Source organism: Wyeomyia smithii, chromosome 3 (assembly GCF_029784165.1).
Source record: "Wyeomyia smithii strain HCP4-BCI-WySm-NY-G18 chromosome 3, ASM2978416v1, whole genome shotgun sequence".
Lineage (NCBI taxonomy): Eukaryota > Metazoa > Arthropoda > Insecta > Diptera > Culicidae > Wyeomyia > Wyeomyia smithii.
The window spans coordinates 215,266,889-215,281,729 of record NC_073696.1 but is presented as its reverse complement, the minus strand read 5'-3'; the positions used below and the strand labels follow the sequence as shown (position 1 = coordinate 215,281,729).

The 14,841-nt window shown below is 39.8% G+C and overlaps 1 protein-coding gene across 2 annotated transcripts in view; it reads left to right on the top strand.

The window, feature by feature from the left end:
• Positions 1-14,841, top strand: part of LOC129726950 (dendritic arbor reduction protein 1) — a 290,751-nt gene that overhangs the window by 103,260 nt on the left and 172,650 nt on the right. The window lies entirely within an intron of this gene.

The following is a 14,841-nucleotide window of genomic DNA, read 5'->3' as shown; positions in this document are numbered from 1 at the left end:
CAGACAGATAGGCAGTTTCCCAGCCTTCGGCAGTAAGACCAGTCTCTACCGCTTCCACCTGTCCGAAAAGAGATAGTCATCCAGACACCTCGCCCGGAACAGTCCAGGGGCCGTTAGGGATTCCATCCGGTTCCGGTGCCTTCTTCCCCTTTAGGGAGTTGGCGATCACGATGAGTTCCTCAATCGTAACCCTAACCTCTCCCTCGATCTCGACACGGCTATCGTCGCTCACGGATTGGATGTTCGGCAGGTTGGCCGACCATTCCTAGTCTGTGTCTGACATACTGGATCGTCGGACGTGAGACTCGATTGCCAGAGGCCAAGGACTGAGCTCATGGCAGTAAAAGAGTCCCTCGATGATACACTCCAGCATCACTGCTGATCGCTCTGCTGGCGCCAGTGCGCCTTTGCTCTTGGTCATTAGGTAAACGTTAGACGTTACCCCACGGGATTAGCACTCGCGCATAGCGTATCGAAGCAGCTCCTCTTGCTTGCCGTTATTGCACTTTTAAGCATCGATCTTGCAGAACCAAATGCTGCGCGGCGCTCTGTCCTCTGCTCTTCGTTTCGCGCACGCTGCATCCTCCGTTTTGCACGGCTATCGCGTCCGTCCACAAGTAAACCGTCGTTTTTGGCTATCGCGTCCGTCCACAAGTAAACCAGTGGCTTCCCATTCCTAGGTTGGCGAGTCCTAAGCATGGTGGCGTGGCACGCCCGCGATAGCCTGGCAACTAGTTGGTCAGCAGTCTGGCGGAGTCAACTGCCCCCTCGCGCTCTCGTCTCATTGCCTTTTCGAAAACCTCGGCAACGAAATGCGACGTCTCCAACCCACGGACGTTCGAAGTGTTGGCTCTACTCGTCGCTTGCCGCCTCTCGTTGTTGCCTACAATATAGCAAACCGGCTTATGGTCGCTTTTAGTGTAGCCATCGTCTACCCTCCAGTTCTTGATCAATCCTGGACTGAAAAACGTCACGTCGATGATCGACTCCGCACCATATCTGCTGTATGTACATTTGTTCCCAACGTTGGCCAGATCTAGGTTGAGGTAGATATCTAGGTTAAACCTCCAACAAGATCTGACCCCTCTGGTTCGTAAAGTGACTTCCCTACTCAAAATCGCAAGCGTTAAAGTCATCCGCCACCACCAACAGCGTTAGGCCCGTTAACTCCATGAATTAGCTCCTTACCTAGGACCTTCTCGGCTACCATTTTGTAGGTAGCTCCCTTGTTTTTGGCGTCCTTCCAGAGCTCAAGTATCATCTCGCCGATGCGAGATCGGCGGATACTCCGCACGTTTGCCCCAGTTCCTTGAGCTGGGTTTCGCCTCTCATCTTCTTCAAGACTTCTGAGTACTTAGACCCATCCGTCTTGAGTATGAGGGCGTCTCCCCTACAACGTGCCTTTTTGACCTTTTTTGGTTCTCTGGCCGCTCCTCCATCATGGTGCGTCGCACCTTCCGGACGCTTCCTACTCTTTACAGTAATCCAAGGATTGCTCGTAGCCTCCATTTTGGCCGGTTTCCCGACGAACCTCGAACTAGTGGGCACGCGATCCCGCGGTAGGGGTACAACCAACCGTTTCTTTGTGTTCCCGGGGGGCGGTTCCCCCGGGGACTGTCTCGTTCGCTTAGCGACCTGACCCGTCTGTCTGCACCTCTTTGGATGCAGTCGCCTTCCTGATCCTGGCCGCCTCCAGCTACGAGTTCTTCGTGCCCTTTTCTGGCTTCAGTGATGGTACTCCGAAGCAGGAGGAGGCTCTGCTTCAAATCGCCAGCGATGTTTCGCCTATTCGTCGAGGACTCGATTATGGCGTCGAGTTTTTCGGACAGCGCCGCCACCCAGACAACCAGAAGTCGCATAAGATTGCACGGATTACCTCGTATAAAGTTCTATGGCACATCAGTATCGTATTGCTGTATGAACAACGTATGTGTTTAATCGCATATGGTGTTATTTTGCGAACTTCTTGCGATGAGTGTAACATACTCGCATAGTAATACACATAAACTCATATCATGCCTGTCCAAACTCGTAGTAAACTCACAAAGTGATGATTATACTTATAAAGCAAACATCTCCAGTATCACGTCGTATTTCATATAAATTTAGTCGCAAAAGCCATCATTTTGTATCACCGTTTATTATTAAATTCATGGAAACAAGCCTAGATAACTAAAAATCGTATATGATTGCACGGGTTACCTCGTATAAAGTTCTGTGGTACATCACTATTGTACAGCTGTATGAGCAACCAAGTGTTATTTTGCGAACTTCTTGCGATGAGTGTAACATACTCACACAGCAATACAAATATACTCATATAATGAATATTCAAACTTTTATTAATTCCACAAAGTGATGAATATAAGCGAAAACCAAAAATCTCATGTTTAGTCGCAAAAGGCATCATTTTGTAACACCGTAAACGACTGACTTTATGATAACTAGATGCCGCTAATGTTTGCACAGCTTACATCGCACAAGATATTATGATAGATCATTAGCTTGTATGACCAACGTGAATGTTTCATCGCATATAACGTTGTTTTGCGAAATCGTTGCGACAAATAGGTAATAAACCCGGATTCAAAAACCAATTAACTTTTCAAATGCTTGGTTAAACTCGCAGTAAATCCACACACTGACGAATATGCGCGAAAATCGAAAACCATCCGCATTACAGCGTATCACATATGTATAAATTTAGTCACGTCCCGCCGCTGCTGCTCTTCAAAAAATTAGCCACAGAAAACATCTGCGGACAACTCGGATCAATGATGCACTACTTAGCATAATATCTTTGTTGGAAACTTGCCTTTAATTGTTGTTGAAGGTGGTAAAATCACTCAATTTTGTTTAAACAAATGACACAGCTCATCGAGCGGCCATGACAATTCAACCGAAATGTAAACAACGAACGTTCCCGCAGAAATTTACAAACTAACTCGCAATACGAGATCTAATTAGTTTCATGCTTTACGTTTTTTTGGTCATTTATACGATGAAACTAGAAAGTTATTACCAAAACTCAGAGATTTCCGACAGCGACACCACGAAGAAGAGGTAAGAATGATGCTTGACAATCTAAGAGTCCGAGGTTCGCGTCCGGATGGATACCCAAATATTACAGCGTGTGCCCAAAGGAAAAACAAAAGAATTGTAAAAATTAAACACTGACATTTGTAATTTGACATTTGTAATATGAATAGCAAGGGATAAATAATGCATAATAATTGCTACTCTGTTCGCTGTATTTTTTTTTTTATTTGAAGGTGATTTAATCGCACGTTTTAATAAACAAATACGAAGGAATGCATAGCGAACATCGCATAAATATCTGAAATAATTTGCTAATGTTGACTTGTGAAGTCGCATAAAGTAATGAAAGAACCCGTAGTGTATATTCATATATCGCTGAAAGTTTCGTTTCAAATCGCAAATATGAAGTTGTAGAGTGGCAATAAATAATGGAACAACTCGTATAAGTTATCAAGCTTTAACAGTTAAAGTCGCATATATGAACTTTTTTCATCGTAAAAGTTTTTTGATATTTTGGAAATGCACGCATATCACCTCCACTTTTGCGCGTATAAGCAACATTAGCAGCATCTTGTGCGATGTAACTATCACGTATAAATGCACGTACGATGCGATGACTGTTTGCAATATACGCGTGAATTGGTTGTCTGTGCACTATTGGTCGCCTGTCCATACACTTTTCGACGGCCTTGACTAGCAAGGGATGCCTCTTCCCAGGATTCCCGGATCCCGGGAACAGAAATACTGATTCCCGGGATCCCGAGACTCCCGAGTCTCTTGAGAAATTCCGTAAAGTTTACTATAATTCCCTATGCAAAAGTGTGATAAAACTAAATACTCTCTCAAAACACGAAACTGACGTCGCCAAACTGTATAGCAGCACTAAAGTGGGCATTACACGAAGCAAATATTTGCTTGAAATGACGGTCAATAATTGTTCACCTCGTAATATTGAGTTAATTGCTCCAATTTTCTGTCATTAGTATTTGCTGTTTTATTCAGAAACCGAAACATCAGGCGATTATTTGCTTCGTCTAATGTCGTTCGTTGCTAGTTAATGAGCGAATTTTTAAATTGATAAAAAAATATACCTGTAAATTGACAAACAATTTTGAAACACATAGAAAACCAGAAAATAGCGAAATAACGTTCCAGTTCATCAATCCAAATTCATACACGGAATCCTACTCTCTAATCAATGATGAGAGCAACTTTAAATAAGTTTAAATGTGCTAAGAGGCTCTGCTACCGTTCAAGCAAACAGAGTTTTGAGCAAATATTTGTAACAGTGTAATAATATAGCAAGTATTATCCCGAAGAAATATTTTGCCCAAAAAAATACCGTACCAAAAATAGCGAATGTTTGCATCAGCTGCCTGTCTGGCTAACGCTAAGTTTTTTCTTCAACAAAGTGAAATAAATGGACACTTCAATTTTCAATAACGTGTAGCGAGGGCTGAAATCGGTGATTCAGAAGTATTCCAGAATTCAAACACCAGCGGTGATTTTGGTTTAACGTAAAATTGTCAGCGGATCTAAAGCGATTGTTTGACGACATGATAATCCTCTATCCTCTTCTTCTGCAAATATTTGCAACAAACGTCGATCGCTAGATTTTGAACTTAAATATGCTTTGTTTTTTTTTTAATTCGTTTTTCGTGCGAATTGGTAATGAAATTGTAAACGGTTATTTATTTGTTATCTTTTATGAATAAACTTTATTTTAAATCCCTTTACACTGAGAATTTTTTTTTCATTCCCGGTTCCCGGGAATTCCCGGGAAATGAAATTTTTTATTCCCGTTTCCCGGGAAATCAATTCCCGGGAATATTGCAATCCCTACCGAGGACGTGGTACCATTACGAAATTCAATTCATATCAATTTACTAAGCTACCAGTTGCCATAATTGGGACCCTGCTGGCATCAATTTCAATGAGCGGGTTAGAGCATTTGGGTGGTTAGAACGGCCCTATTCGCTCCATCAGAGATTCTCTCGGGTACTTGTAGCTTTTGCGAAGTCCCATGTTCGACCTTCACAACCCCTAGACGACCTCCCGCTGCTGGCCCGGGACTGTTAGTTACTGTCAGTGGTCACACATGCATCGTGTGTCTTCGACGATCGCCACACGTTGCTTTGGCTGTCGCTCACGAATGAGTTATCCTCATCGGTCACATCTTGACATTCCGCATTCCACCATCCATTTGCTTGTAATTCTTAGAGTCGTGCCCAACATCTCTCGCATTGTATTACTGACTGTAGCGCGGATGTGCCTTCGATGTTCGGTCAGATCTTCCGGTTGACCAATGAACTCATCAACCATCCGGGTGTACTCAATAGCGACTTCAGTAGCCAACGGTTTCCAAATATCCAACCATATTCCTCTCGAAGATCTCGACTTGTATACGTTGGTTAGACGGGTGCGAATCTATGCTAGATGGCCGACATTTTGATCTCGGAAACACCGACGACGTATAAGAAGGACCGACCGTCAACCAGAATTTGGTCGACCTATTAAGGCTTCGCCATTAAGGTTTTGCAATGTATGTTTTCGGATATCCCTACGTCGTGAAGAGCATGTTCTAGAGATTTTCATAACTCTGACTGCGGTCAAGTTCACCAACCTCAGACTACTCTCATTACTGGTAGCATAGTAGCTGAGTCAACTGGTAATGGGACGGAAGAACTGCTCCTGTCTAACCCGTGCATTTGCGTCCTCGATGATGATCTTGATATCACGTTAGCAGCATTCTCCGTATGATTTATCGAAGATCTTATAAAACTCTTCCTTCACGTCATCGGGTTCGTCACTTGTTACTTGATCGTGCTGTAACTGAAGAATTTGTCCTTGGTTCTCAATACGTATAAACAGTCACTGATAGACCTCTACCGAATGACTCACTAGATCTGTTTCCTTTGTACGACGAAACCAACGTCTCATTCGTCTTTGTCGCCGCTACTATAATAGATGTTCCTCCATTTTTGGCCACCGTTCTTGCTATATAGACCGTTCCGATAATTATAAATACACTTACGATCTACCGTCATTTCAAATAACGTGCAGTATTCAACCAAACGTTGGCTGCGTCCTGTTGTTTGCATCCAAAAGAAACAGATGCTGTCATTTTTTCTAACATTTAGTGCGATATTTTGAAAATGCGTGGCCTTTCTCCCGAGCAAAGAAAGCGAATTGTGCACAAATGGGGCACCGTGAGTGGTCTTCCTATAAGAAAATTAGCCAGAGAAGAAGGTATAAGTGTCGGAGCAGTTCAAACCGCATTGCGGAAGTATTGTGAAGAGTGCACATTTACTGATGCCCCAAGACGTGGTAGAAAACTCGGGCCTGTTGATCCCACAATGGACAAAAAGGTTAAGGAATACTACAAGCGGCATCCTTCAGTATCAGTACGAGATGTGGCGAGAAAGCTTGGAACCTCGGCGAGTAACGTTATGCGTGCCAAGGGAAGAATGGGTCTGCAGACCCGTCGGAAGCAGAAGCAGCCAAAACAAAATCCAAAACAAGCTGAATCTGTGAAACCGAGAGCTCGGAAGCTTTATGACAAACTTCTGACCAAAAAAATGGGGTGTGTTATCATGGATGACGAAACCTACATAAAACTGGACTATAAAACTCTGCCAGGACCGCAATTTTATACATCACCGAAGGGAAAGGATGTCCCTGGACCAGTGAAAGCCATTTACACCGAAAAATTCGGCAAGAAGGTGATGGTTTGGCAGGCCATTTGTGAATGTGGAAAAATATCTCGTCCATTCATTACGAATGACACAATGAATGGTAAAATTTAAGTGAAAGAGTGTTTGCAGAAAAGGTTGTTACCGTAAACTGGGGTGACTTTGATCACTTTTTTGATTGTATCTCAAATATTTTCAGAATATACTGAAAACAATATTATTCGATATTTTTAAAATAAGTACTGGCATGCATTGAAAAAGATTCAGTCACTACTTCAAAAGTTTAGCAACATTTTTGCTGTTTTTAAATATGCTCTAAAAATTTTACACCAATCATCATTCCGGGTTGACTTTGATCACTTCATTGTTTTGATGAATTTGGTGTAACACTTTGCTACTTTCACTAAATTGAACAGCCTTAAATGGCTTAAACGAGTTTATAAATATGGAAAGCAATTTTGGGGCCATTCACATTCTACGTGAACAGTTTATAATGGCAAATGTACGAGATTCATACAAAATTTTTAGAATATATATGAATTGTTATCCACTGAGAGAGAAGGTGGTCTACAATCATCAAAAACTAGTCTACGAGGAATATGACTTATGAAATTGGCCAAATTTGCATGTTACTTCACGTCTTGGGTTTTTGTTAAGAAAAAATATGTAATACGCTGTGGAGAATATTGGGACTCAACATTGCCTTTGAGGAAAAACTTGCAAAAATAACAATACAATGTATTGTTATAATATTTGTTCATCTTAAGAACTAATCTGGGAACAAAATAAAAAAAAATTACGTATTACAACTTGATGTTTTGAATCTGCTTGAACCGATTGTTTGTATGCAACAAAAATCGCCAAAAAGACACTTTATTTTCGATTAATATTTTAGCATGAAAAACACTCTTTAAATAGCAGGGAATGCATGAGTAATAGCAATGCGAACAACTATATCCACGCATTCAGTGAAGATTACGACAAGTCCCAAGCACTGCGAGCGCTTTTTTACCACATTTTCAAAAAAGAGGTACAGTGATCAAAGTCACCCCGGTGATCAAAGTCACCCCAGTTTACGGTACCCATGGTTAAACAGCATAACAATCCTCCAATCTTTTGGCCCGAACTTGCTTCCTGCCATTACTCTAAGGATGCACTAGGGTGGTATAAAACAAATAATGTCACATGTGTCCCAAAGGAGATGAATCCTCCAAACTGCCCTGAAATTCGCCCTATTGAAACTTTTTGGGCTTTGACCAAGGCAAAGCTGAGGAAATATGTCAAACCAGCGGACAATGTTGAAAAATTCAAGAAAGATTGGCTTAAAGTGGTAAAAATGGTCGGAGAACACACTGTGCAAAAGCTTATGAGTAGTGTTAAGAGAAAAGTTAGAGAACTCGCGTATCCTACGAAAAATAATCCCAACTTGAATTGAAACTGGAAAGAAAACACTTATTATCTATATTTCAGAATAAAATGACCCGAAAAATCCTGTATTTTTTGTTTTATTCAAGAAAGAAGATGTATTTATAATTTTAGGAACAGTCTATATTACTGCGGCTTCACTTTCACCTTTCGCAGTTCCCTGGGGCCCACGCGTGCCGATTCGACTAGAGTTCTGACGTTCCCAGTCACGAGTTTCTTATCATTGTCCCTTTTCATTCGCCTGAGTCGATACCGATTCGAATATGTGCGTAGTAGGGTACTTTTCTTACTAAAATTAAAATTCTTACTCAAAAAAACGACTATTACGTGCAATTTATAGGGCAGTACGGCTTTTCAGTCTCAATGCACAATGGTCCAAAAACCAAATTTAGGGGGAAATTTGGGTCTAGAGCTCTGTAGCAATGTTTTAGAGAAAAACTTTCTTCTACAAAGTTGTTACATATGATAAAGCGCTAATTAAAAAATTATCAAAAATTAGGGTGACCAAAATTTTCGATGCAATCAAGTATCTAACTTTTCTATCTTTGTAGATAGAAGAAAACTTGTTCTACAATGTTATAGCTCCAATAATTTTAAGTAACTTTGTTAAAAAAAGTTTTTCTCTATCTTTAAAAACAACCGCTTTATATTGAAAAAAAAAACACATTTTGCGCTCTAACTTCTTTGTTTCAAGTTTCACCTTGAAACTGTCTTAAAACGACTTTTAGAGCTTTTTAAGAGAAACAATTTGCAATGCTGATATTGTAAATGTCTCAATTCTACTTAAAGTTATTATTGTTTTTCATCAAAAATCATGCGTTTTTTCATTTGTTTGTCATTCTTTTTGGGGCAAACATAAAAAATATCTCTTGGCCTCATTTTGAAGGGCATACTTGACTCTATAAATCAAGGAATTTTTCAAAATATGTTATTTTTTGAATTTGAATAAATTCAATTCAAAAACGTGACATAAATTTCAATAATTTTATGTATTACGCATATGAAAGCATGCAGATTAATTTTTCTGGTATTTTTTATTACAACTAGAAGTAATCACCTTTAATTTGATTCAAAAAGATCGAAAATCGATGTATTTTATTTCAAATAAATACACAATAAATACCATGTCAATTAACTTGTCAAGTGCTGAATTGAGACTAGCAATAAATATTTTTTAACCAGTATCAGCTGCAATCCAAAGTAGTCTAAACTATATGAAATTCAACAGAGCATCGCCTTAAATGAAATTGTTATAAATAGTAACCCTCAATGCCTTAACATTTCCGGAATTGTATATCATTACACTATAATCTACTGTTAAATGATCAATTTTATTAGGAAAATTAAGTGAAACACATCCAGAAATAAATCATGATTTTCCGTTCAACTCGTTCTTTTGTCGATATTGTTATTCATTTGCGGTTTGCTTTTTTTTTTTTTTTTTTGTTAAATATAATCCAAGTTTTTATTTCACGTTTCTCTATGTTAATTTTGTTTGCTATTTTGAATCAACCGTACACAATTACATCGCAATACAACATTACCAACCCACAATAAGTGATTCTTCTTCTGGTAACGAGTTTTAACCTCTGCACATATTCCTGATTCATTCGACTTTTGCCGCAAACGAATTGCATGTTAAGCAGGCATTTTGTCTGTATCTGAAAACCTATTTCCCAATTTAATAACCACATTCGAAAGGCATGGCCCAACAACAACACCCTCAAGAGTCAAACTGATTTTCGCTTCCTAAACCTCACTGTCCACTGACGAGGCGCTGTTCGTTGTTGTGATCTGGAGTGTAGCTTTAGGGCTCATGATAGAGGTGACAAGCGATTTGCCTTCAAATGTGTTACCCATTAAAATCCCGTACGTAGGTGCTGTAGGTTGATAGATGACTGTGTGACTGTGACAGCCAGAAGGTTTACGTTTCTCATTGCTGTCACCGGTGTACAGTTTTGTTCCATCCACAAGCACTCAGGTACGCATAAATTCCCCGGAATCAAGTTGAGATGCGAATTTGATTCACAGTTAACCGCCACAAACTAATGGTTTGCCGTATTATATCTAACGAAGCAGATTTTATATGAAGATACAAGCTTAGTAGAGATACGGAACTTGATCTCGAATCTGCACACCATCACAGCTGAACTTGTTAGTGACTCGGACTAAAATGTAAAAATCGGTGCCAACACTTTGCGGAGGAGTTATAAGACACCACCTTTGCTCGGCTGCGCTTGGTGCCTCTCACTCAGTTTCCTAAAAGCTCGGATAGTATAAGTTATATACCGTCCCTTCGCCGCGCGGACCTTTTTGCCCTCGTAAGACATCGTCGTCGCAAGCGTCGTAAGCCCTTGGTCACGGGGCCGCTCCGCTCACTCGTTTGCAGTTGAGCCACCGGGCCAAGTCGAGGCAAGCATGATTTCATTCATAAAGCCAACTCCATTCACAAGTTTCGAAATTTATAGTAAAATCGATATCCTAACTAACCAAGTTTGCCCGGCAGCAGAGTGGGTGGACGGAGAAGGCACGACGGCTGTGGCACTTACGGCAAGCTCAGCGGGGTTTTAGTAGTTTATGAATGAAATATTTAAATTTCAAGTTGTTGCGTCTGTGTGCAACCAAAGTTCGCTTCGAAGTGACCTAGTACAGCGGTTGTGACTGTATGCATACCATTTACCGTCCGGAGCTGAAAAACCGAATCGGAGAGGCGAGTGACGACACTTTATGCTGATTGCATATTTTATTTGTTTGTTTTGAGTCGGGTTTAAGCGAATGGCGAATGTGTCACAAAACCGCCCTCGTTGTGTAATATAGTTGTTTTTGAATTCTGTTCTAACAAAGGCGATTGATTTGTTTTATCAGGAAAAATAACAACGGAAGTCGATTGAAAATTGAAAAGTGTAAACGATATCCTCCGAAAACCATGTATATTAGGCTGTCCCAAACAAAATCGATGTTGAAAAAGTCAAGGTGCTCAGCCCTAAATTGAAAGATAATATTACTTATGGCATTTTTGTAGAGCTTTTCGACTTTCTAAAAAGTTGCTTTCAGGTTGCCCAAACGTGATTTATGGAAAAATAACCTTTTTAAGTTACAAACCCACTCTTGCACTTTTGACGTGGGACTACGTCTTTGTTTTCTATACTGGTATGCATTCTGTAAAATTGGAAATGAAACTGGCAAATGTTGCGTCAGATTTCAAACGATAATAACAGCATAACCACATGATGGATAACAATAACCTATATGTTATTGGATTGATAAACAAATGTTGAACGATTTCGTAATACGCTAGTTAACATTTTTTTTTTCATTGCAAAGCGGTAAAAATCGATGAAAAGTTTCAAGGACAAATTTACGCGAACAACGAACCAATCACATACGAGCATTTCTAGCACAGACGACGTGAAAAGTCACCAACCATTCCGTGATATTCTCTGTATCAGTATCAAAAAAAAAATTAACAGAGTCTCCCCGTCGGATTAGGTCAATTTATGGTTGCTTCCACGAACCTAGACTAATTTGATGTCTCGGAGGTAAAGGTTTGTCGAAAAGTTTGAATCAACCCCTTTTCTTGAACAATTTCTAAACCTACTGTTAGAGCGTAATAGAAACTGATGTCTTGAAAGAAAACATGCTGGTAAAAGGAACAGTACCGTAGAGTATACCGTCAGTTGAATTCAATACTGGTACAACTGAAAATTTTTAGTTTCGAGAAAAACGCGTTTGAAAAAATGCGTTAAAAATTCCTTTTTTCATTTTCGTGAAAAAATCTAAGTTTTAGACTTCCCATTTTCATTGAACTTGTTTGGGTCTACCATGTGCATAAAATAAGCATGTTATAAGGGCTGCAATCTCATTTTTTTTTCTTTTTAGGGATATTTTAGATTAATGCAATATAGACACGTCACCTTATATTTCTGGAATTATTATGAATTTTGAAACGGGTCTTTATGAGATGAAACTTTATAGTATTTGGCATCGTTTGCCATCATTAACTCAAAACTGCAAAATTTTGAGTTGTGCCTGTATTGAATTCAACTGACGATATGTGGAGCAGAGCGTCTTTAGTTTCTTGTCGTCTATCATTGCAGCAGGCACGACTTCTATTCGCGTGCAATCAAAACTGCAATGCTGATACTGATTGTGATTGAAAGTTTATCTCATGAATATGATTATCATAAAAAACATTAATTACTCCATAAGAATAGAACATTCTTGCTACGGTTATAAGTTATGTTTACCTATTTTTTTTCTTCGATATTCACTAAATAATCTTGACCGACATAATATCTAACGTGAAAGTTTCTGCAAACACTAATTTATAGAAGAATAAGAGCCGGCGAGTGCTTGTGAATTTTTTGTCCATTTACTAAGATCCATTCAGAATCTTTTTTTTACATTTCAACATTGTTAGACATTTTTTCATTTTCAAATTTACAAATAAAATAATATACTTATATTAGCTGTCTTCGTAATACAGTGAATGTAATTGTTGGCAAATGAAACAAACTTGCGAAGCAAAAACCAAAAGTGAATCTTTTTGAACTTTAACTTTTTTGTAACTGTTAAATGTTGTTTGCACAAGAAAACACTACAGGCACAACATCACCAAGTGTAAATGAAGTTCTTTCGAGTGTAATTAAATATTTTTCTGAAAAAAATTAAGGGAAGGCTGAGAATTAAAATACGTAAATCACTGAACAAACGAATTTATTATGTCTGTAATTACAGTGTTTAGTCCCACGTCACCATTTCATACAACCCTAGGGCTGTATACCTTGTAGTATTTGTTCTTACGATCATTATGACCTATTCCATTGGAAAAAGCATGAAAAACTAGTTATAATGAACGCATTTCGCTTAGTGTGAATCAATCCCGAATAGCATTAGAACAAAAATCTTTTTCGGCTCCATCGGAAATAAATTTAAGTCCACAAAATTTACCTTCCAGAACTGTCAAATGACGTCGTCGAGCAATGATCTATTAAACCACTGTGCGCTAGTGTTATCTATTCTTACATAAACAGTGCGAAAAAGCTACGATTCTTATTAATTTTTCGAGCATCACCGAATTATTTATTTTTAGTTCAATGATAGAGCTCAGCTGAATCATTTTGAAATTTTTTAATAAGAATAAAACGTACTTATAACGTAACGGTTGGTTTATGTGAATATTTTATAGCAATACATTATATTGAAATATGAGAATTTAGTTTAGTCCATAGATTATGAATATGAACACAGGGGTTTTACGATTTGACAAACCATTGAATCAACTGCGGAACTACTGTTCCTAGTACCAGTATGGGGGTGGCCTCACTCACACCCGTCTCTCAGGCCCTTTATCCACATTCAACAGCATAGCTTTCAGCCAGATAGTGGCTCTAAATACTGAGTTAAAAAACCCAACTCGTTAAAAGAGTGAATTCATTCACAACTCTAACCAATAAGGTAATCCGTGACGTGGAGCAGCAAATAACTACCAGCCCGCTTGCTGCCCGATGCCACAAGGCTAACGTTCATTCATAGTTTCGACTGTTCTTCGACGCCGAGCTGGGCCACGAGGACAAAACACGGCGCGTGGGGTGTGCAGAGAGTCCACACGTGGTGTGGCTTTTAATAGCGATTTTTCGCTTCACTCACACGTCGGATGTTGTGTAATGTTTTTACATACAAACTCGTTTCATTCATAAAAGCATCAACGAATGGTACCCGGGAAGGATATGAGGTTTGGGGGAGGAAAGGCAAAAGTCTCTCGCTTGAAATTATTGTGAAGTTTCCAATAAATCAACCTGGTGCCAGGTTTGGCCTGCACTTCGATGCAGACAGCAGCTATGGTGATGCATGCTGATGAAAGACGGCTTTGCCAGAGTGAAGTTTCTACAGTGCATTGTAGTGCCGTGCGGAAAGATCGGCTCAAAACAATGTAATGCAGATTGTGTAGCAGCGGGGACTCTGGATTCCAAGTGGGTCACTATTTTGCAGCAAAATAATCAAGCCATTTCGCGCTTGTTTAAGTGTTTCAATAATTCCATATTCAAATCCTTTATTATATATGTTTATCACAGACTTGGCATTGTGTTTAATTATAAGTGGCAACCAGTGTGTCCATAACGCTAATTTTAGGAAATAAGGCGAAACATAGAGGATCAAAAAATCCACAAACTTCTCTCAACATCCAAATACGCTACTCAGGATCGATACCTCCTTGCTTTGAATCCGCTTCATGCTTCAATTCGGAACCATAAAAATCGAAAACAAATATGTGCATATTTAAGGCGCCCAAGAGACACGATTTTGTCGAATAAAACACCGAGACTAACTGGCTAATTGAGGGTGAAATCCCCTCATCCGTGTTGTTCGCAATCATCGACAGCAATAAAAAATATCAATAGTTTTGGGCCCAAACCGGTGCGGAGTGTGGGCGTCCCTCATCAACCGAGATACCCAGTTTACGGCGGCGGGTGCCACTCTCGTGATTGCGTTGGCGGAGACCCCAAGTCCGCTGATCCGAAAGCTGCGATAGCAAGGTAGTACAGCTTTCAGCCTAGCTCATATCTGACGGGTTTTGGGGCCACACTAAACGGCAGTAGCCAACAATTCGGAACTGATCAATGGGTTTCGATCACTGCTGCTGCTGGTGCTGGTGTTGCTGCTGTCGAACCGGGGTAACCACTTG